The sequence below is a fragment of the Falco biarmicus genome, chromosome 13 (genome assembly GCF_023638135.1).
Source record: "Falco biarmicus isolate bFalBia1 chromosome 13, bFalBia1.pri, whole genome shotgun sequence".
Lineage (NCBI taxonomy): Eukaryota > Metazoa > Chordata > Aves > Falconiformes > Falconidae > Falco > Falco biarmicus.
In genome coordinates this window covers 27,598,696-27,619,516 of record NC_079300.1, presented here as the reverse complement: position 1 = coordinate 27,619,516, position 20,821 = coordinate 27,598,696, and the positions used below count along the sequence as shown (strand labels likewise).

General features: G+C 41.5%; 1 protein-coding gene across 7 annotated transcripts in view; it reads right to left on the bottom strand.

The window, feature by feature from the left end:
* The window catches only part of MAP3K13 (mitogen-activated protein kinase kinase kinase 13), a 79,932-nt gene that overhangs the window by 29,195 nt on the left and 29,916 nt on the right, over positions 1–20,821 (bottom strand). The window contains exon 1 of one of the 7 annotated variants that reach the window (XM_056358450.1): positions 12,061–13,962. The exons of the other annotated variants lie outside the window; for them this stretch is intronic. The gene's annotated coding sequence lies outside the window, so the exon portion shown is untranslated. Of the gene's footprint in view, positions 1–12,060; positions 13,963–20,821 lie in introns of those variants that run through there. 7 annotated transcript variants of the gene reach the window in all.

Genomic DNA, 20,821 nt, shown 5'->3' with positions numbered 1-20,821 from the left:
TGGCGTCCTCCGGACTTGTTCCAACAGGTCCAAGTTCCTGGTAGGTTGCATATAAATTCAGAGCTGGTGTCCCTTTTAAAAATTGTGCATGTGTGTCCCCATCTTTTGCTACGTGCTCCGCTGCAAGACCCTTTTTCCACAATCCCGTATAGTGTCACCTTTCTACAGATCTGGGCGGGCAGCCGGGGGGTCACACTGTGAGAGCTGCCCGCTGCCAAAGTACTTCTCTGGTGCAGACCCACTTACGAAACAAGAATCTCCAGTTTTGCACCAGAAGTAATTAAGCGCATTCAGCCTGTAACACAGAAGAAAGTCCAACTTAAAATTCCATATGAGGTTGAGAGGAGGGGGGAAAATGGCATTAACAGAAACTATTTTGTTAAAAACTAAGATCAGTTACACCAGGTGCAAAGTCCCAGGCTCTGCAAACAGCCACTGAAAGGAAGAAAGAGGTGGCCAGGTAGCACGGAGCCAATCCGAAGGGAACAGCTCAGTCCCGTAACTTCTCCAGATGAGGTCATTACAGAGATGGGAGGGAGCTAAGACCTTCAACCTGGTGTATGGAAAGCTCGCGCTGGGCTTCAGTCCCTCCTCCAACAGCAGAAGCAGCAAACGGGAGCAGCCAGGAGCTTGCCTGACATTCCCGTATTTCTGCCTGCTCACATGGGGTATGCAGAAAAGCTTTATTAGAAGAACGTTATTTACATTGTAAATTTTGTTCTTTAAAAGAAAATGAAACAGCAAGTGAGGCAAAAATCGCAGCACAGTCCATACTAGTTAAGGAGCTGAACTAGACTTGTACTCGAGAGTTGGTTACTCCTGACCTACCTGTGACCGGTGACCGGAGTAGTATGGTTACTGCTAGTAGCAGTTGTTAATATGATCACAGATTTTGTTGTGGAATATCAGGAAAAGAGAATATTTTCAGACCTGAACAGAATTTCAGAAAAATACCAACATAACCGCAATTCAGTGTTCCTGGGCACTGGCCCTGCTCATATCCAAAAGTCTGAGAGACACAAGTGATTCTTTAAACAAACGCAAAATGTGACCAGCGGTCCTGCAGACAAATCTGCTTTTCACACCACAGCGTATAAAGCAATGTAAACTAAACGTCAATCAGTTTCCCCTGCAAGAAACCCTAGAATAGGAGCCAAAACAAGAACTTGAGGTAACAAGTGTCCCAAAGTATCTCAAATTTAAACAATGGGAAGTGCACTATGGATTAAATCAGACTCGAAGGATAAAATCGGTTTGCCATTATGTGACTCTTAGAGTACACTAATATAGTCCAGGATTTTGCTTTTATGTTATTTTCTGACTTCAGAATGTCTGACTGTAGATTTAACAGAGAAAGAACAGCTTTTCCTGCACATATTTCACATTCTCCTAGTTTCTAAATGGATTACCAGCATTGTATGTGACTCCTTCTCCCCATGAATTTCTCAGTAGTGCCCGAAAAGCGAAGCACCTCTCTTCCACCCTGCTGCTGAAGCACCACCACATGTACGCGTTACGCTGCTACCAGCTGCTAGACCACCTGGCCGCACTTCTGCGCTGACACTATTTGCCCTAAAGCCACCTGCAGCCTCCCACCACGGCCGGGGCTCAATACAGCGGACAGTGCGAGCGCACCCAGAGAGCCCCTTTCTTTGATCTCAATAAAAAGATGAAGTTTAGGCAAGCGGCGTGCATTTTCTGTGCCTATGACAGAACGACAGGCCTGTTAGCTGGGAAGGGCCCCTGGAAGCGACCAGGTTGAGCCCCCCTCCTGCCTGCCCCAGGGCTACCCCAGCACAGCTCAGCCAAGAACAAACCCCCAGGTGCGGGGACATCAGGTCTGTCTCAACAGATCAAACTGCCTTCTCCAAGACTTAGATGTTCCAAATAAAAAATAAAGCCTTTAAGCACAGTACTCTGCCATCTTATATGCCACTGTATCTGCTTTGCAGAGAGAGGGGGCATGCAAAAGCTACAAAATTGTTTTCAAACTGGCATGATACAGCCTTATGTAGTACTTACATAAGCAGCCTGAATTTTCCGAGGTGCAGTGAACTCAGTGTTTTGAGAGCATGAGACAGCAGCATTTATTTTAAAACAACTTTGTATCAAGTCAACTTAAAGTAAAGCAGCTCAGATACATTGGTGGGGGGCAGAACACAGTTTCTGCCACGATGCATCAATGCTGACTTGTTGGAGAAATTAATTTTTTTAATTCTATTACAGTAAATTCTTCAACATGCAACCTCTTACCTTAGCAAAATTTGATTTAACACAAGGCAAATTAGGTTGTCTTTGACCTTACAATCTCTTCAAATATGGGATGAAGAGCATTTTTCAAGCTTTATCATCATGCCTCCCCTATTCTTTTGGTTAGAGTACCAAAGATATGGCTGAGATTGTTCATGTTGAACTCTTCCCAATAAAAGAAATCTTAAGTTTCATTCAATGCAAAGAAAAACATTTTCTTAAAAGTTTTTAAGTTTCATTAAATATAGACTGCTTGCCACTTGGGATGTTTATGATCTGTATGTGCCTCCTTAACTTTTACAGTGAAGAGCACAGTCAAGTAGCATTCTGCTTCTCTCTTAGTGATGCTTCTGCTGTATAGCCTTAAAGTCAAAAGCTGAAAAGCTCTGTGTGTGTAGGAGGAATTTGTGCATATTTATGATACTCAGATTTCACCAAGTGCTGCTGCAAAAGCAGACTTCAAAGCAGACCCTCTGATCTGAACTATTTTAATGAGTTCATGCACTCTGCAGCTAACAAATTTATTTTACGTCGATGAGGAAATTTGAAGCTCGGTGTAATTTTGTACAATCACAATTTCTGGTAAATGATTCCATTTCCAGGGAAAGCATTTTTCCAGGCAAAATCCTACCGTGCCCAGACAAAAGAAGCACAAAGTACACCTCGTACGGGAAGAGTGAGACTGTACCTCAACACATCAGACAGCCCGAACTGCAGTTTGTAACTATCAGAAAAGTGACAGTTTACCCAAATCAGCACCAGAGCGGTGAATCAGTTATCACAAGGCATGCTCTCACGTTGCCCGATACTCTGCCTGCTCCTGGAAACATCCATCTAGTAAGTGTTCTCACACACACGCAGAGCAACCAAAGCACGTGGCTGCCTAAAGTCCAATATTTATGAGTGTCAAAGCAACGGTCAGGTTTGAAGACATGGCAGAGTTAAACACATGCCTTGCTTAGACCATAATGAAGTTTCTTCATTAAAGAGCTATGCTAAAAAGAGAGTAGCAAATCACAACTCCAGAGCAGCACACAAACAAAATGTTAGTATGCTGTAAAGACTGCGTAAGTACAAAGCAGTTGTCACTCAGCTTCCTAACAGCACAAATGTCTAGTAATATTAAGATAATTTCCTTGAAGCACTATTTCCTGTATCACCCTGTCAAGCATATTCTGCGCTTGCACTTCCAACATACAAAGAGAATAAAAGCAACTGCCTGATCCACATTTAAGGGCTGAAAAAGAGCAGCTGGCAGAAATTAGCCAGCTGATACATGGCAAATATCAAGGACAGAAAAGATTCCTGTCCCTATCACTCCTTACGTTCAAGCCCTGGGGTTCCCTTGCTTTTTCCTGGTACTTGGTGTAACTTCCTTCTGGCTACATTAGGTACAGCAAGGTAACTACACATTTCCATGCTGATAATGCAACTGCAATTTATGTGTGTAACATCTCAAGACTAGCGCGATACTCCTGGCTTGGGACAGTACTTGGGACAATGTTCTAGAATGTAACAAAAATGCAAAAATAATGCTTACAAAGTACAGTTACCTTGCTACATGTATCTTGCAGATGAGTCCTCCTGCCCCCTGTGATTCTCTCTCAGTTTCTACACAGAATTTTTACAACAGGTTGATACACAGTCCTCTCCCATCTCTTGACCTTCCACTGTACAACTTCAGCACAGGAAAGCACCAAGAGTTGCTGATTTGCCAAGTACCAGAGCTTTGGCTGTCGCTTCTGACCTCTGGGCTTGGAAATCACATGATTTTATTATATAGGATTCCAACAAACTTTCTCTTTTCCTGGTCTCCTGGTAAGGAAAATGTTGTATGAGTAGATCAGATACGCCTCTTACGCTGCACCTATGGTTTTAGATTACTTGGAATATATGCTTGTGTTTTGCATGGTTGTTTTAAACACAAACTGTAGCAGCAGATCCATTAATAGAGAATGAGTTACACATCATCAAAACGCAACCTCTGTTTTCAAGGGTTTTCTTTTGGGGTGTGGGGTTTTTTTGAAGTCACGTTATCCAGAGGAAGGAATTGCAAATGAACATATTCGGTAGCTTCACCCAGAATTGCTCTGCCTTTCTTTCCCTTCTTTAGGAGAAAAAAACCCAAACAAACAACAAACCAACTCTATCCTGTTAGGTTTCTAAAAAAGGAATGACACTATTAAGCTAGCCCACATTCACTGGGTGCAGTCTAGTCTGTGTATGGGAAGCTCCTTAAGCTAACTATGGAGTAGCCCAAGGCAAAAGCTTAGGGATTTTTCAGCAATCGATCAATCTCTTTCTCAAGACAAACTGCTCCTTCAAGGAAGCATGTTTCTTCCACATCACAACATACATCCCATCTCATACCTGCATGCATGCTCAGCCACAACCCACCCTTATTTTTAAATGTTACAATAACGACATTGCCAAAAAGTAATGAATTTCTGATAAAAGTTTAAAATTCTTCATCTGACCCACCTGAGATTTTCTGGCTGTCACTGCAACAGCTCTGAACACATTTATGTGTGTACCCTGACTTACTCTACAAGAAAACAGTAGATTAATCTGGGAAAACTGACATGTTGTAACATTGGCCTTTTTGTGCTTTACCCTGTTCTTTCTGTTTGTCAGGTAAATACTACACTACTTCTGTACCTCCCGCAGAACACTGACTGGAATATATACTTTTAATTCCTTTCTCCAGCAAATACTTGGATGCCACCTCAACATAAGACAACTAACTTTTGCAGACACCACACCTGAGCTATGGAGTAGCAATTGCTTAAGGTTTACAACTATTAACATGATTCTAAAGTGTTAACAGAATATTTTAACACAGCCATGGGCATTAAGCACGTGAGACCACAGACATGTAACTGTTGTATACAGCTATGTCCACATTACCACAACAGAAGCTTGAACTCATGTGTCTGCTGAGTTAAGTTAGCCTTTATTCTATATATTCAGTCTACCCTAAAACAGGGATGCATAATTTTTGGCAAGAGTGATTTTACAGTTGTAATATACTTTTGTCTGTCACTGTATCAGTGAGAAAGAGAACTCTGTCTGGCTTTCTGGTCTGAACCCTTCCTGACAATGACAAAAATAGTACGGAATACCAGCCAAGAAATATTCATAATGGCTGAATTCAAGCTCTATGCACAGAGCCAGCTGGAGGTTTGCTGTGCACCTTATATATTCCAACTAAGCCTGCCAGAGTAGAAATAAGTGGCACCTAGACTAGAGCAAAAGAAGAAACCACACCACACCAGAACAAGAGGTTCATCTATCCCCATTTGCTGCCTCCAAACCCAAGAAAAGGACCTGCAGGCAGCGAAACCTTGCCAGTGCAGTGCCACCCAGTTCCCCGTGATCTGCAGCTCACTGACCTTCTCCATCAGCAGCACACTGGTGGTTTGTCTATTTGGTAGCCCACAAAGTATTTTTCCTGTGCAAATGCATCAAAGAATTTTTTTTAACCAGAGCACTTTGGCAACCACTATGCTGTGTGCACGGTTTTGTAGCGTAACTGTATGTTGCTTAAGGTAACACCAACTATTCTTCACTTTGCATCTCTCATCTAATTCCTTTCTTCAAACCACCAGGCATTCACCGTTTCAGTGACATCTGAACCCTATTTATCATCTTAATGCCAGCTGTGATTTTATGAACTATCTCATCCTCCACTTCAACATCTTTTTTCAAGTCTAAAAATTCCCACTCTACCTTTTCATTCATCAAATGAAAGCTGCACTGTATCTTTGATCAGCTCCCTACATCTTTTTGATTTCTCCTCTATCACCTTAGAGTTGAGGGAGCAAGACCATAGACAGAATCCCTACCGTGGGTACACCACAGAAATGTACAAAGGCATAATGACCATTTTTGCTCTCGGTTGCTTTCGTAACTATTCCTCTAATGCTATCCAGTGTCTAAGCATGCTTCAGGATGCTGAGCTAACTTCCATGGGTCTCTTACAACCTTAAGATCTCATTCTTGAGCAGTAAAAGCTAGGTCAGAGCCTTATTCCTATGTACAGGAGGTTAACATTAAATTCTGTTTAAGCAACACTAAATTTGACTGACATTTTATCATGCAAGTTCACAAGAGCCTTCCAGTACTCTCTGCAACTGGTTTATGTGTTTATTGTCCTGAAAACCTTGCTTCTGTAGTCTCAGCACAAATGCTCTTGCCTCAGAATACTCCTAAAAGAACTGGATAAGGAAAGAAAAGGTGGAAAGAGTATGATCACTGCAATCTCCAAAGCCAAGCCATATGAGAGCTCCTTTTAGAGAAAAACATTCCAACATTGCTGTCTCTTATCCCTACTCTTCTTTTGTATCATTTAACCAACCATTTCTGTGTGAGACTGTCATCCCTTTTATTTTATAGCCGTTTAGTTTCTTTAAGGGTCTCTGGTAAGTAATCTTGCCAAAATCCCAACAGATTGTATGGAGCAGATCCCCTTTTCTAACATGCTCTTGACTCCTCCAAAGAAATTTAGTAGATAACCGAAGCATCACTTCACCTTAAAAGAACTGTGTTGACTCTTAACCCCACATGAAGCCTGTGCATCTGTACTGGCTCTCAGCATAGCAATGGATTTCTGCCTCCAAAACCATCAGACAAATATTTAACTAGGAACTGCTTGAACGTAAGTTCACAAATATGGGGGGTGGGGGGTTGGAGAAGTGCTTGATTTGGGCAAAGAAACCAAGCATCCGCTTCATCTTTTAGCACAAGGAACAAACAAAGCAAAAAAAAAAAAAAATAAATCATCTTTGCTAACAAGGCAGACAAAGAGCCAATCCACCCTCCCTTGTATTCAAGGAGACCTCTTCAGCTGATTTCCATGAAAGCCAGATTGATTCCTGTTTCACCTGCTAGCCATCTTTGCAAAGCACAGTTTGTGAAATAAGCAGCTTACATAACTGCATATTTTCAGCACTACATACATAAATGCTTCCTCTATCCTGCAGAAGGTATTTTTGGATCTGCTAAAATGCTACTGTGTTCTTCCAGGGCTCTGCATTCTTCTGCTCAGAAATTGCATAATCTGATGCCATAGGAAATAAATGATGTTGCATAATGATTCTTATATTCACTGCAGGATTTTGATTCTACGCACTTTTGTTGCAAGGCACCCCTTCTCTGTGTTTCTGAATTCAGGTCCCTGGTTTTTGGAGAAAGGATCAGCCACTTGCCTCTGGGGGGTAGGCAGGGGTTGGGGTATCCATACTGTACTATCCTGTTACAAGAATTTCACTTCACAAAAATTGGTTTAACTTTGTACACCCATTTGCTAACTTCTGTTTTCCCTCACTCTGGTTGTTTCATAGAATCGTTTAGGTTGGAAAAGACCTTCAAGATTGTCGAGTCCGACCATTAACCCAGCACTGCCAAGCCCACCACTGAACCATGTCCCTAAAATGCCACATCTACTTGAGCTATGTGCATACATTAAACACCAGAAGTTTCACATACGATGTCCTGATGTCCAGTTGACCATTGACGTGGTTGACATTGTCTCCTATTTGATTGATTTGATTCATCAAAAAAATTGATGAGCCATCACAGGCTCATCGATACTATTGTAAAACATTTACCTGGTATAAAAGACAGACTAAATGTTGATTAGCCTTTTATACTACTGAATTACTATTGGAATCTGTCTTAGATCAAAATTTAGAAATGACCTTAAGTTACACTCTTCTCTTTCATCTTTCCAGCTGTCTTCATAGTATGAAACAACTTTCAAAACCCAGTTACAGTCTTCAGGTTCTGCTCTACTCCTTTTCTCTCCTCACCCTTCAGAATTCTGCACTTTTTTCTTGTCTCATTAAAGACCATGTTATAATACTAAATAACAATAACAGATTAAAAGATTTAAGTTCAAATATTATACAACTACAAAGCCCAGGAAATTTGCAAAATTAAGTTCACAGATGCCTTACAGCCTTGTTGATATTGCCACATGAAGCCATTAAAATCTTCCAGTACTACCAGCAAGCAGTATCTTGTAATTGCCCCCACTTACAGAACTGAAACATCGTATTTTCCTCCAAGGAATAGCACTAAGATTAATTAATGTCTGAAAGATCTTGGAGGATGAAGATCAATATCAAAGCGCTGTTTTTAGGAATCCAGTGAATGAATCAAACTCTCACTTTAATTCATGTGAGGCATCAGACTGGTCTCAGGTAAATTCACTCACACGCTTGTGTTTATTTTTGTAGTAGATATGAATTATTCAGTATTTGCAAAGCACATTTGACATGCAAAAAAAGCTGTACACACAATCTTCTCAGCACTAACAGCTTACATGCTTCATACCCAGTATTAAAGTGACCAAACAACTATTCATGAAAGTACAAAAATTACTGGGGTACATGCGATGCTCTGGCCTCTATTGCCTACACTAGGTACCAGAATGTGTGCATTCTGACCTGATGGGAAGGGGACACTTGAAATCCAGCTGGCAGACCTCGCAGTCGAGAAATGAGAGTAGTACCAAGTTGTATTTAGCAAGCACCATATACAAGCAAAGAGGATTACTCCTCAACAGAGAAGCACACAATAACTTGCTCCGGAGCCTCTATTAAGCCTGTATTACCGACACAGCGTAAGGGGTTAGAGCAACATCTGAGAGGTGTGATCCTATTCTTAGGCCACTAGAGCTTTACGTGATCATAATGCGATCAAGACAGCACAACAACACACAGTCACGGACTGAAGAACTGCAGAGGAGCCTCCAGAGGCCTGACATGACGTGTGCCATCTAAAACTCTGCAGAGACCTTCCAAAGCAGCTCAGCCCTTCAGTTCATCCCTGCTAGATCACCTTCTGGCTGCAGTTGATCAATCAACATCTGAGAATCTCCTCGGGCACATAATCATGAAACACATTAGATCTTCTGTGTTTCAGCAGAAAAGTCACAGCTGTACTGCTGCTGTTACTGATTTTGGTGTCCTCCAGAAGGTAAGAAAGTAATGGGTTGGGAACAGGAAAGGACAAACATCCTGGGAATGAATAAAGTGTCCACACAGAGACCTCCATTCCTCAAGCCCACTGTGCTGGAAGAAGTCCAGCCTCCCACCCACACCCTGCCAGGACTTTCTCCTTCCTTCCCTCACAGCACCTCTCACACCAAGCTAGCAACTGCTCCAGAAGAAACAGCACAAACAACTACAGGCTCACCGAGGGATTCTAAAACCCACGTACTTTGCACAGAAAAATCTATTCTTTGCCCTGGCCTACACCCAACTGTTGCTAATGCCTTTGAACCCACTCCAACGACCGACTTTTCGGTTGAAGTTGTAAACAGGGAAAGAGGACAGAGGTCAAAATGCATGTTGAGTATTTATAGGGGTGGGAGTAAGTACACACAGTGTTTCTGCTCTCGACCAGCCTCGGCATTTCTGCCACAGCTGCCAACTTGCTATTCAATCCACAGTAGTATGTGTTTTAGGTGAAATATTTACTTCCCCCTCCCCAAGACATGAGAGTGATTTGCCGTAATATCATAAAAACCACAGTCTACAAAAGCCTAAGCCCCTGCACAGAACGCATTTGACAAAGAGGGATAAAAAAAAAAAAAGGGGGGGGGGGGAAGTCCCAGAAGCTGGCCAGAGCTTGCTGAAGTGCCAAATGCCTGAGAGCTTCAGCCTCATCTGAGGATGCAGAGGTAACGTTTGCCTCAGTTGACTCATTTTGATTCAGTTATGGCTGAGAAACTCATGGGGAGTTGTAAAAGCAGTAAGCCTGCTGCTGTCTTCCTCCAAACACAGGACCACAGGTGAGAGCTTGCTCTATGCACGGCAAAGTTCGGGCCCCTTCCCCTGCCCACCCTGGCCCCGAGGACCACAGCTGAATAGGAACCCGGGCTGATTTTAAATCTGTTCACACAACTGATGCCAGACTTTTTATTTTTATATATCAAAGCTTTATTTAAAAACTCTGTCATTTTGAGAAGTCCTACTATTTGACATCCACTCCACACAGCTGCAGAAGGCCTGGAAGGGGTACCAGCTATGAACAACTCCAGTCTGATCGGTCACCATCTTACATTTGCTGTAAACTAGTCATAAGAAAACAGGAAATACTGTAAAACTTTTCTTATCCTGCCACTGCTTGGAGCAGAACCATGTTTTAATAACTACTAACTGTGAAACAGCTTACCTATGAAGAGACTTTCAAATAAATCATTACTCAATTTTCTGATCCACTGGAGATAAGCCACTTATCAAATCTTTACAATAGGAGACAAAAGAGGAAGTTTAAAAATGCAACTGAAAAAAAAAAAAAAAACCCAAATATTTTTAAATACAAGTTCACTTATAGTTGAGAAGTGATAGAGTCCCTACCATATATTCTGTGCTAGAAGTTACTTGCTAATTCCAGGCACAGGGGTCAAAATGAATGCCAGCTATAAATCTAACTATCAGGCAGCAGGGGACAAAGACAAATCTGAATGATAGGACCATTCTAGATCAAAGAATCAGGCTGGAGGCTCAAAATACAGGAAACAAAACTGTTGTTAAAGCAAAACAAACAAACAAAACCCCCACTACGTCAAAACCATGATTTGTTTTTCACAGCTGAAGTCTGTTACAGAAACAGAGGTTCAAAGGGTTGTCTCTCTCTAGGAACAAAAACCTGCATACATTTGGGGATGCAACAAAAAGGATAGTAATAAAAACTTTTAAATGAATGATAACTTTAACCTCTGCATCCTAGGATATCCCAAGATATCTGTGGCTACACAGTTACTGTGAAAAGTGCCCACATTTGTGAGTCAGACCAACCGAATCTCCTTCTCTCATTTCACGTATCTATTTGGTTTTTATTTCAAATATTTTTATATCTTCTACCTCAAAATATGTTCCTCCAGTTTCTTCTATTCAACAGACTGCCTGCTGATAAAATCAGTATGCTATCTTTCCCCAGGTTAACTTAAAATACCCAGTTTTTCATTTGCTTAAGAGAGACATGTGGCTTTATATGATTAAGCTACTGCAGCACCTAAACACACACCCCCACCCCCACCCCCAAAAAAAACCCCACCAAAAATAAAGAGCAGCTCCACTAATTTAATTGGCACAAAACATGACATCATGCTCCATTCAGGTAAGCAAGAATATGACAGATCTTGCCCCAGTGAACAGTATTGTTAACTGCAACGGTACTCCCAGCTTCCTCATCTATTAGGAAAATGAGGAGTAAAAATCATGTGTTCAGCACCACAGAGACAGCTCAAACTGCTATTTTCAATAATAAAGAAACAAATTCCTACTCAGCAGATAGAAAGAAAAACACACCCCTTCTTCACCTCAAAAATAGTATTATTTATTACTGTAACACAACAGAAGAATTGTTTGATTAGCCCACAAGGAAAAAAAAATAAAATACAATTGCCTAGAAGGCAAAAATACAATTCTGCTTCTTCATACTATCTCTAGTAATTCTTATGTCATTCCCTGCATACTCCATATATGTCCATTCTCCATTGCCATTCCCTTCCCCTTTAAAAGGGGGGCACAAGAAGATAACGTGCAAAATTGCAAGTGAAAAATGTCTAGCACACCGACAAGCAAAAGGGCAGGCCAGCTATCAGATTTATATGCAGTGATGGATAAATTAAGGTTTCACATTTCTTCTTCCCTTCTCTCAGCATCATTTTTTCAGCCCTTTCACATCACAAATGCAACATCCATCTGTCCTTCTGAAATAAATGGCGAAAGGGTAACACTGACCATTAAACACACACACACACGCTTCAGAAAAAGACATTTTCATCTAAATACTTACAAGGATTGAGATTTCCTATGTGATGCTCCATTTTCTTGTTTTAAAAAGATGGAAGGCAAAAAAAAAAAAAAAGGAAGTGTTGCAAAATAAAAGGAAATTCCACCCACACAATCCTGCAGCCTGCTGCAAAGAAGCAGAGAAGCGTGCTGACGTCACGGATTCATGAATGGATGTAAATCGGGCTGTTTCGAGATTCAGCGGCGCTGGCGGGGGCTGCGCAGGACGAGAGGCAGAGGGGAGCGGGGGGCAGCCAATCCCCGCCGGCACCGCAGCCGCCTTCTGCCACCAAAATCTGGGCACCCAAGAGCCCCGAAAGGCTGGCCCGCCAGCTGGGAGGGCTGCGCGCCCCTGGGCCACCTCTGCAAGGCAGGGAGAGGACACTGAAAACAATTTGTTCCTCTCTGAAGTGAAGCTGTTGGGTAAAATGGCATCACTGCTGCCATTCCATGGAGAGGACCGGGCGAGGACATCCTCTCATGCCTTCAAGTCATTGCTCCGGCGAGTTTCTGCCCCTCTGTACAGCTTGGATAACAACAGCATATCAAATAACAGCCATCTGTTATATGAATCAAATGTATTTAGTAATCAGAAAAGGAGTTTATCATCTCTCCGGCTTCTTTCAGGATTACAAACCCGGAGTATTATTATTAAAATAACTAAATATAAGCATGTACTGGAAGGAAGCTGCAGGGAGAACAATAGGAGGCTTGTATTTGATTAGTGATGCAAAAGCACCAACAAAATAAAAATAGAAGCACTAACAAAATCACGCATTCAGCTCTCATCACACATTCCCAACAGCGGGCAGACAAGCTCACAACGTCAGAAACATTCAGAAACAAAAATCGGCGCATGCATAGTTTCACGCTTGCGGCTACGTAACAAATGGTGGGCGCAACATCCACGTATCACAGCCTCCCAGCCATCTTCATTTCATTTTCAATTCCATGGCAATGAATGGACTTAATTCTGCATACCAGATGCAAGGGCACAGGGTGTTATTTTGGATGCCTAAATAGATGGCAATGTCCTGGTGAACACATGCAAGAGCAGCTACAATTAACTTGGATCTGGAAGGGGGCAGAGCACAAGTTTTGCCTTATTTTTGTATCTTTGAAACACAAGGGAAGAAGTGGAGGGACGAACATAATCGGGAATTAAGGTCAAGGTTTGAAGGAGAACCTAGGCTGTAAGCTGTGCAATTACACCACCCCAGGGTTTACCAGAGTTCACCAATTTGTTGTCTAGAACTCCTTCTGAACAATTTGTAGCCTCCAAATTATTAAGAGCCAGAATTTCCACATTTTCACCACCCCTTTTCCTAGCAAGTAGGAAGCAATTATGCCAAAATAGAATGTCCCAAAATTTACTCTGGTGGAGCACGTCTTATAAGAACGTCTGAGAGAATCCCACCCTTCCTTATGGAAACCAGCTAACATCCCAAAATAAGCCATAACAACAATGCAGATCTAGGTTTAGAAACTAAGTACCACTGATACTAGCTTGTGTGGAGGGAGAAGGGCAGGATACAAAACCCTTCCTGGAGACAAATACAGCCACACCTACAGAGACAATACTTACCTAAAAATTACTTCATATAAGGGCACAGGTAGGTTTTTGCATGTATTAAGACAGTAGAGGTTTGGGGGTTTTTTTCATCTTCAACACGGAGCAAGGAATGTACAGGCATTATATCCAGGTCTTCTTCTCCAGGTCTGTTATGCCAAAAGACACTGTTTGGGAATCAGTGGACTCCTACATCTGCTTCTCAGCACATCTTCATCTCTTAGTTGTACACAACATACTATTAGATCCTATCACTCCACCGAAGAGTTGCAAGGGTAGGAAAGTATTAGTATGCACTGAATTAAACAGTGGCCACGATAAACTGAGCTTTGATTTTGGACTTTGGTTTTTGAATTGAGCTTTATAAAGCTGGCCACAGATAATTAAAATGAAGGCAAATTTCTTGTTGCTTACTTTCAAGATCAAGAAAGCACAAGTGAACTTTTGCTGAAGAAATACCTATTCTTTAAGAGCTAAAAGTCACAAAACACAAGGCATGAGATTTCTAGCCAGGCAATGCAACCACGGCAGACTGAGCACTACTACACACAAGGAGAAGCAGGAGTGGAGGTATGGTGAGAGACATCTCTGCTTCAAAGGAATAATTTCATGTCACTATTTCAAACGCCAGTTGCATCAGATTATTTGGTACTTAGACCTGTCTTAACTCCCTGCCTTCCCCCTCAGAGCCCAACACTCTGCTTTACAGCTGCCATCACCACCATGGTACGACAACAGTTTCCAGATTTCCCTGGCATTTTCAAAACAGAAACAAAAATACTAATTTCCTCTCTTACCCTAAAGCAAAAAAGGGATAAATTCAGGAACTAGAATGGGGGGGTCACAGTACCATATGCAAGAAGTGGAAAAAGGAGAAACACTGCTATATAATGAAAAAAGCCAGAATAAAAATAGAAAGGAAAATAATTTTCAGTGGCTTCCAAGGGTTAATTGCAATGACATTTAAAAAAAAATCACAGCCAGCGGGGAAAATAAGCTGGAACAAAACCTGAGAAAGACTCCAGTAGAAGAAAAGAGCTTGCACATACAACTTCATATTTTCTTCTCCATGGTGACTTGGTTCAGCATACCAACACTCCATTTCATCTGTGTCTCAACTGCTCAAGTTAAAATTTTCAAACACAGAAGTCCCGAATTTAATGCAAGATAACCACCTTAACTCATCATGAAAAAAAAAAAAAAAACCCAAACAATAATTGGCCTAAAACTCATGGCTCTTGCAAGATTATGTTAGAAGCCGAATAACAGCATTAGAAAACAGGATAGTTGCCACCCATTACATATTTTAATAGTCCATTACACACAGCTCTTTTGAAGCATCAGTGGTGAGTTGATCACAGTTGGAAAAAGAAATTATTTTCCTCCTTCTCATTCAGACAAAAGCACTGGCAAAAGTAGGGAACTCTGAAGTATTAGAAGCCCAAACATGATTCCATGATTCTCTGGAGAAGTTTAGTTCAGTATTAATGTAAAAACTGGGGAGGGGGGGGTGGAAATGTACAAAGTACAACAAGGGTATAAGATATTAAGAAGAAAATAAAGTTTCTAAGGGGCCATACAAGTGCTAGTGAAAAGTTCACAGGTAGCAGGCTTTCTGAAAGGATATATGAACAACTAGGCTGCTAAGAGACATAGTGGGCAAAACCGGTGGTAACGGATACAAAAAGGAAAGCTAGAAGCATTTAAAACATATCTGCTTGCCACATTTGAAAAAGAAAATTAAGTACTTTGAAGCCAATTAGTAACTAATAGGAATGTTATACAGCATCTGCTAGGCATAACATTTCAAGCTGGTACATCATACTAATTTGAGCCCAGTCCTCAAATAATCATTTAACAAGTTCTCCAATCCTGTGACCTTCAATTTTAATACACTGGAAAACTACTAAAATTTCAGAAGACTGAGAATAACAATATTATGCCAATATTCAAAAATAGCATACGTTTGCTATTTGTAGGCCTTGGTAACTTGACGTTGATCTTGGGCAAAAATGCTAATACCAACTTTGACTGGAAAGGACGGCTCTGCTGCATCAGAGCAAAGGCCCATTCAACGCAGTGTCCTGTCTCTGACAGTGGCCGACAGCCGACACATGGAGAAGCACAAAATCAAATGCCGAACATTTCTTGTGGCATGTTCCACAAACACAAGCAGAAAATTAGGAAAGAGATGAAAGTGACTCAAAGGCTAATTTCATAATTACGCATCAATAAGGCTGTTCGTAAGTCTACTCAGCACACACTTGGAGGTACAAGAGGGACTCCACTGTGAAAACTTTCTATCTAGATGAATAAATAGATGAAGTGAAACCACAAATGATTCTCTAACAGGAAAAAGCCTAGGTAAATATTTGCATAGATGAGATGGCTAGAGGGACATTTTATTGTCAAATTCTAAAAATCTGTGAAATCTGCCAACCCTGTAGGCATACACTCCTCTTCTGAATGTCCTAATCGTCAGCAGTGGGGTGGGTGACAGGAAAGAAGGGGGAAACAAAAAAAAAAAAAAAAAAGAATCATACTTAAACCATGAGATCTTCAGGCTCTTAACCAGAACCTCCCCAGATCTGAGACTTTGAGAAGTCCTCCCTGCAAAGGCAGGTGAACCGGACTGCAATTTAACAGGACGAGCACCAAGAGCTAGGAGCCAAGAAGCATGACCAAAGGAGAAAAAAAAGTCACTCAAAGAGAAAAAGCCCAAAAGCAGGACATGCACAATGCCATGAGAACAGGTGAGCTGCAATTTGACTCAGGGGCCCTAATTACAAGCCCTGTTTTGAAAGAGAGTCTACTCACACTGGCCAGCCACAGTGATTTCAGACCCCGTTCCTGCCTCGCCGCTCGTGCGGCAGCTGCTGAGCCACCACAGCCCAGAGCCTGTAGCCACCAGATGAGCCCCACACCGATTAGGGGGTTGACTGTGGGGTAGAACAAAGCTCAGGTGTGCATTTTGATGGCCAAGTTGCTGCTACACAGGCAACAGGGCTATCCCTGGAACAAGGCTCAGACCCTCTCAGATCAGAAACAGCAGAGCTGTGTCTGCTCACAAAACGCCATCATTAGTGAGCCACCGCGAGACATCTAGGTCTGCTTAAAAATGAAACCAGAGAGCTGGAGATGGCTACAAACTCATAGGTATGCGATAACACCCTTGAGAGAAAGCTACCCATACTGTCAAGCATCTACCCAAAAGCTATCCAAACAAACTCACAGACACTTGTACCATCACCTTACAGTCTTCAAATGAAAGTGCTACCAACTTCTGTTACCAAAGTGTGGCTCCTTGCAGCAAAACCATCTTCCATAGTTGCCAGTTGTTTTTTTGACTACGTGTGCTCTGCAAGATATGACGGGTAGGAGTACGTAAGACTACAATTATTTCCTTTAACCTTGTATTACCTTCAGCAACACTCCAGGAATAAAAAAAAAAAAAAAAAAAAAGAGACACTGAAGGCACTAAAAGACAATGACAGGACAAAATATGTTATGTCTTCCCTTGTTTAAGCCTGAGCCTGGTATGGATTCTTTTTTAAGGAGTTCCTGGGTGGTTTTCCCAGCAAGACTACTCGTTCCAGATGAGCCCTGCCTTTCAGGCTTCTCATGACGATAAAGGCTGTGTAGTTTTAGGAGAAGGCATGCCACTACAACATTCAGAACATGTACTGATGAGGCTGGGAAGTTCAAAACACTACCTTTGCAGATTTTTATCTTCGTGAAGCAAGGCAGCCCAGCTCCTCAGTCCTAAGGAGAAGTGCTGGAACTCTATCAGGGTAGAAAACGCTACTACCTAAGAGACATTAGAGCCCCATTTCCTTGCTGCTAAAAAGGCAGTTAATGCAGCAAGCGAACAATGGTCTTCCCAGATTTACTGGTCAGCTGGAAGGAAGCACAGAGGAGGCACATGAAGTGGAATGTGCACACAGATACCACCCTTGGGCCTGGGGAAGCTGCTAACTAAGCTCTTCCTCCTTGGGGGAACTCTCCACCACCTGAAGTTACATAGAGTCAGGTCACATCCTTTCCCTTTGCCAGGGGTATGTGAGAGCACTTAGGTTTATCTCTTTCCAAGCTACCAATTGTTTTATACAAAAACTGTAGGAATTTTGTTATCTTAAAACCTCCATCTCTAACACGTGGTTGAAATCATACAATGGGTTGTAAAATTGTCGAGGATAAGATGAACAAACAGGAAGTAAGCCTAAAAACAGATAGCCAGGAGTAGGGTAATACCAACTAAAGATAAGAAAATGTGTTTATTTGCTGGGTTTTTTTCCTCTAGAAATCATTTGCAGAAACCCTTAGCAGAGGCCATGTGAGAAAAACACATCTATTTGTCCAGGGAAACAGTCATAAAATAACATTTCTCCCAGAGAACATGCAGAAATGAAGTCTTCCATAACAATAATTAACTCTAATAGAATTACCAGCAGTGAGAAATACTGAGAAAAAAACCCAACACTCTAAAAATAAGTATGTATAATCAGCAGTTATAAAGGACAGTTTTAAAGCCAGCTGAGCTACAGTCACCTTTCCTCTTCCAGGTTAGAAGCCTGTGAAAGAAAGGAGGCCCCTGACAACAAAGCATCAGTATTACTGCCACATGGGAAGAAAAGTCCTATAATTTATGTTATCCTCACAAAAAGGCATATTCCCACAAAAAGGCATGCATAAATGGGAAGCTCTTGTGGGGAGGAATTAATGAAACTGGAGAAGTGATTAAAAAATGCAGTACAATTCCCCAAGGGAAAGTTTTGTTCAGATGAAAAAAATCACCTGCACAAATATAGAAACAACTGCTGAGCAGCTGTTCTGTAGATACAGATTCAGGATAAAGAGGATCACAGACTGAGCACAAATTATAAATATCAAGTTGTCACAAACAAGGCAACTTCTATCCATTGATAGGAGCACAAATTCCTGAAGGATTCAGTCCTGATAAAGCCTTTGGTAAAGTCCACTTTTGGGTCAGGCTTGTCAAAAAAGGGAGAAACCATGCCAGAATGGAGAGAGAAGACTGACAGTTAATAAGGTGAGCTATGAGGGATGAGTGAACTGACTCATCAAGGTTGCTCAATCTGAACAGAATAAAAAGAGAAGCTAAGATTGAAACAATGATATTTTTCTATTAAATATAGAAACAGTTTCTGCAAAGAAAGAGGAAACCTATCCTCCCCATCTATAGTAAGTAGAAAAAGTGATGGATTCAAACTGCGACAAGAAAAATTTACTTAGGTCATTAGAAGAACTCTTCTAAGTTGTAAACACAGTAAAGTACCAGCCTAAGGAAGTCATGTTGCCTCCTGTATTAGGAGGTAAAGGAAAAAACCCCAACATCTCACAAGCATTGCCCAGCAATAGTGATGATGCTTTGATGCAAAGGTTCAAGGTGATATTTTGGAACCTTTCACACCTCTTCTATGAAGATATCTAAGTACCGAAAGCTTCACAGTAAGACCAGAAGCTAAAAAATTAACCTGATTTTTGCAGTATGAGGTCTTGCCAAATCAAATCTTCCCGTCCTTGCTAGTTATACAACCTCTCTGAGGAATGTTAGTCAGATTTCTCCCAAAAAACCTACAAAAATTGCTGAAAGCCCATTAAGACAGCAGAATTCATGCATTTCTAAGTCAGAGACTGCCAGAATAAGACACTATATTTAGTACTGATGGTTTTCTCTGTAGTACTGTGATGAAGTTCCTTCAAGAACAGTGGATCAGCCCTATGTAAATATTCTTAAGACAAATAAAACCTGCTCAGTATCTTCCTCCCAGAGTGGTGTCAGTCATGAAGCTATCTGTACCTTTTGTTTCAGAGATCACTGCTTTTTTTTCCTCTCTCCCAAGAGAGGACTTCTGTTCCTCCGCTGTTAAATGCAGACCCTCCAAGAGTCCTCTTGATCTGTCTGAGGTATCACAACACAGAATTACTCACTTCATGAAGAGTTACGGCAACACTTTAGTTACAATCGTGACTAACAGATTTTTGGTCCCGAATATTCTGACTGAGAGCATTGATTTTTTAGCAGTGGTGATTTTGATCCTTGTTTTCAAGCACAATGTCGGACAATGCAGTATGATGCAGGAGGAACCCCAAAGCAGGACACTTTCAGAAGATGCTGTATGGCATCTAAATACTTGCTTTCTGAATTCAGTCCCAGACCTGACAAGGGTCGACCAGAAGTTAAAACAGCCTTCACCAAAAGACCACATAAAAGTTAGCCAATGTCCTAATACTCCAACTCAACCAATCAGCTTCGTATTACACAGGATTTGCCCATCCAGGGAAAATAAACACCACGCTAGTAAATTCAAGTCATGGCTGAGAGAGAAAGAATGAGAGCCATGTTCAAAAACATGTCAGCTGAAGCATTAACCCTGGGACCTTCCAGGACAACTCTCTCACAAGAGTGTTTTATAACCTCCACATAGTTAGTCCTCCAGAAGCAGAGTAAAAAAAGTGACTGCACTTCCCTTCAGGCAGAGAGATGTGAGCCTGCTCAAACTCCCGATTTCCCCCTTATCGGTAAGGAAGGCTTACAGAAAGTGCTTGTATACTTTCGGTAAGGAAGGCTTACAGAAAGTGCTTGTATACTTTTCACAAAAGACGTAATATATAGGAGGAAAAAAACATGACAGCCTACATGATTAGAAGCTTGCCTGGTTCACTTGCTTTCCCATTACATGCCATCTATAAATATCACAGTCCCCCTTATGAGCCATACTTTCTATCCTTAAGCTACCTCTATTACACTACTCCCATACTGGAATACTGTATGTGTAGAGTGCCTTGTCTATTAACTGGAAAAAAAAAAAAAAAAAGAAGCAGCAATGTGGATGAAGCAATTGATGAACTGCTGTTGATGAAGCAAGGACAGGGTAGCTCATGCAACTAATTGCTTTCATTGAGATGAAACCAGGTTCAAAGCAAGGGAGAATTTAATTCTTCAGTAATATACTTCACCTTAATTATAACTCGTTATGAGAGATAGCTGGAGTCCAAATACATAGATGCTCTGCCTCTACAGCACCCACCACTCCTCATAGAACAGCTTTTATATTAAGAAATGAATCCTCAAATGTAGCTCCATTTCACATCTTCCTGCAATCCCACTCAGAGGTGGCTCAGGCACCTCCTAAAGTGTGTATGTAGCTTTCTCTGCATGAAGTCTCTCCTT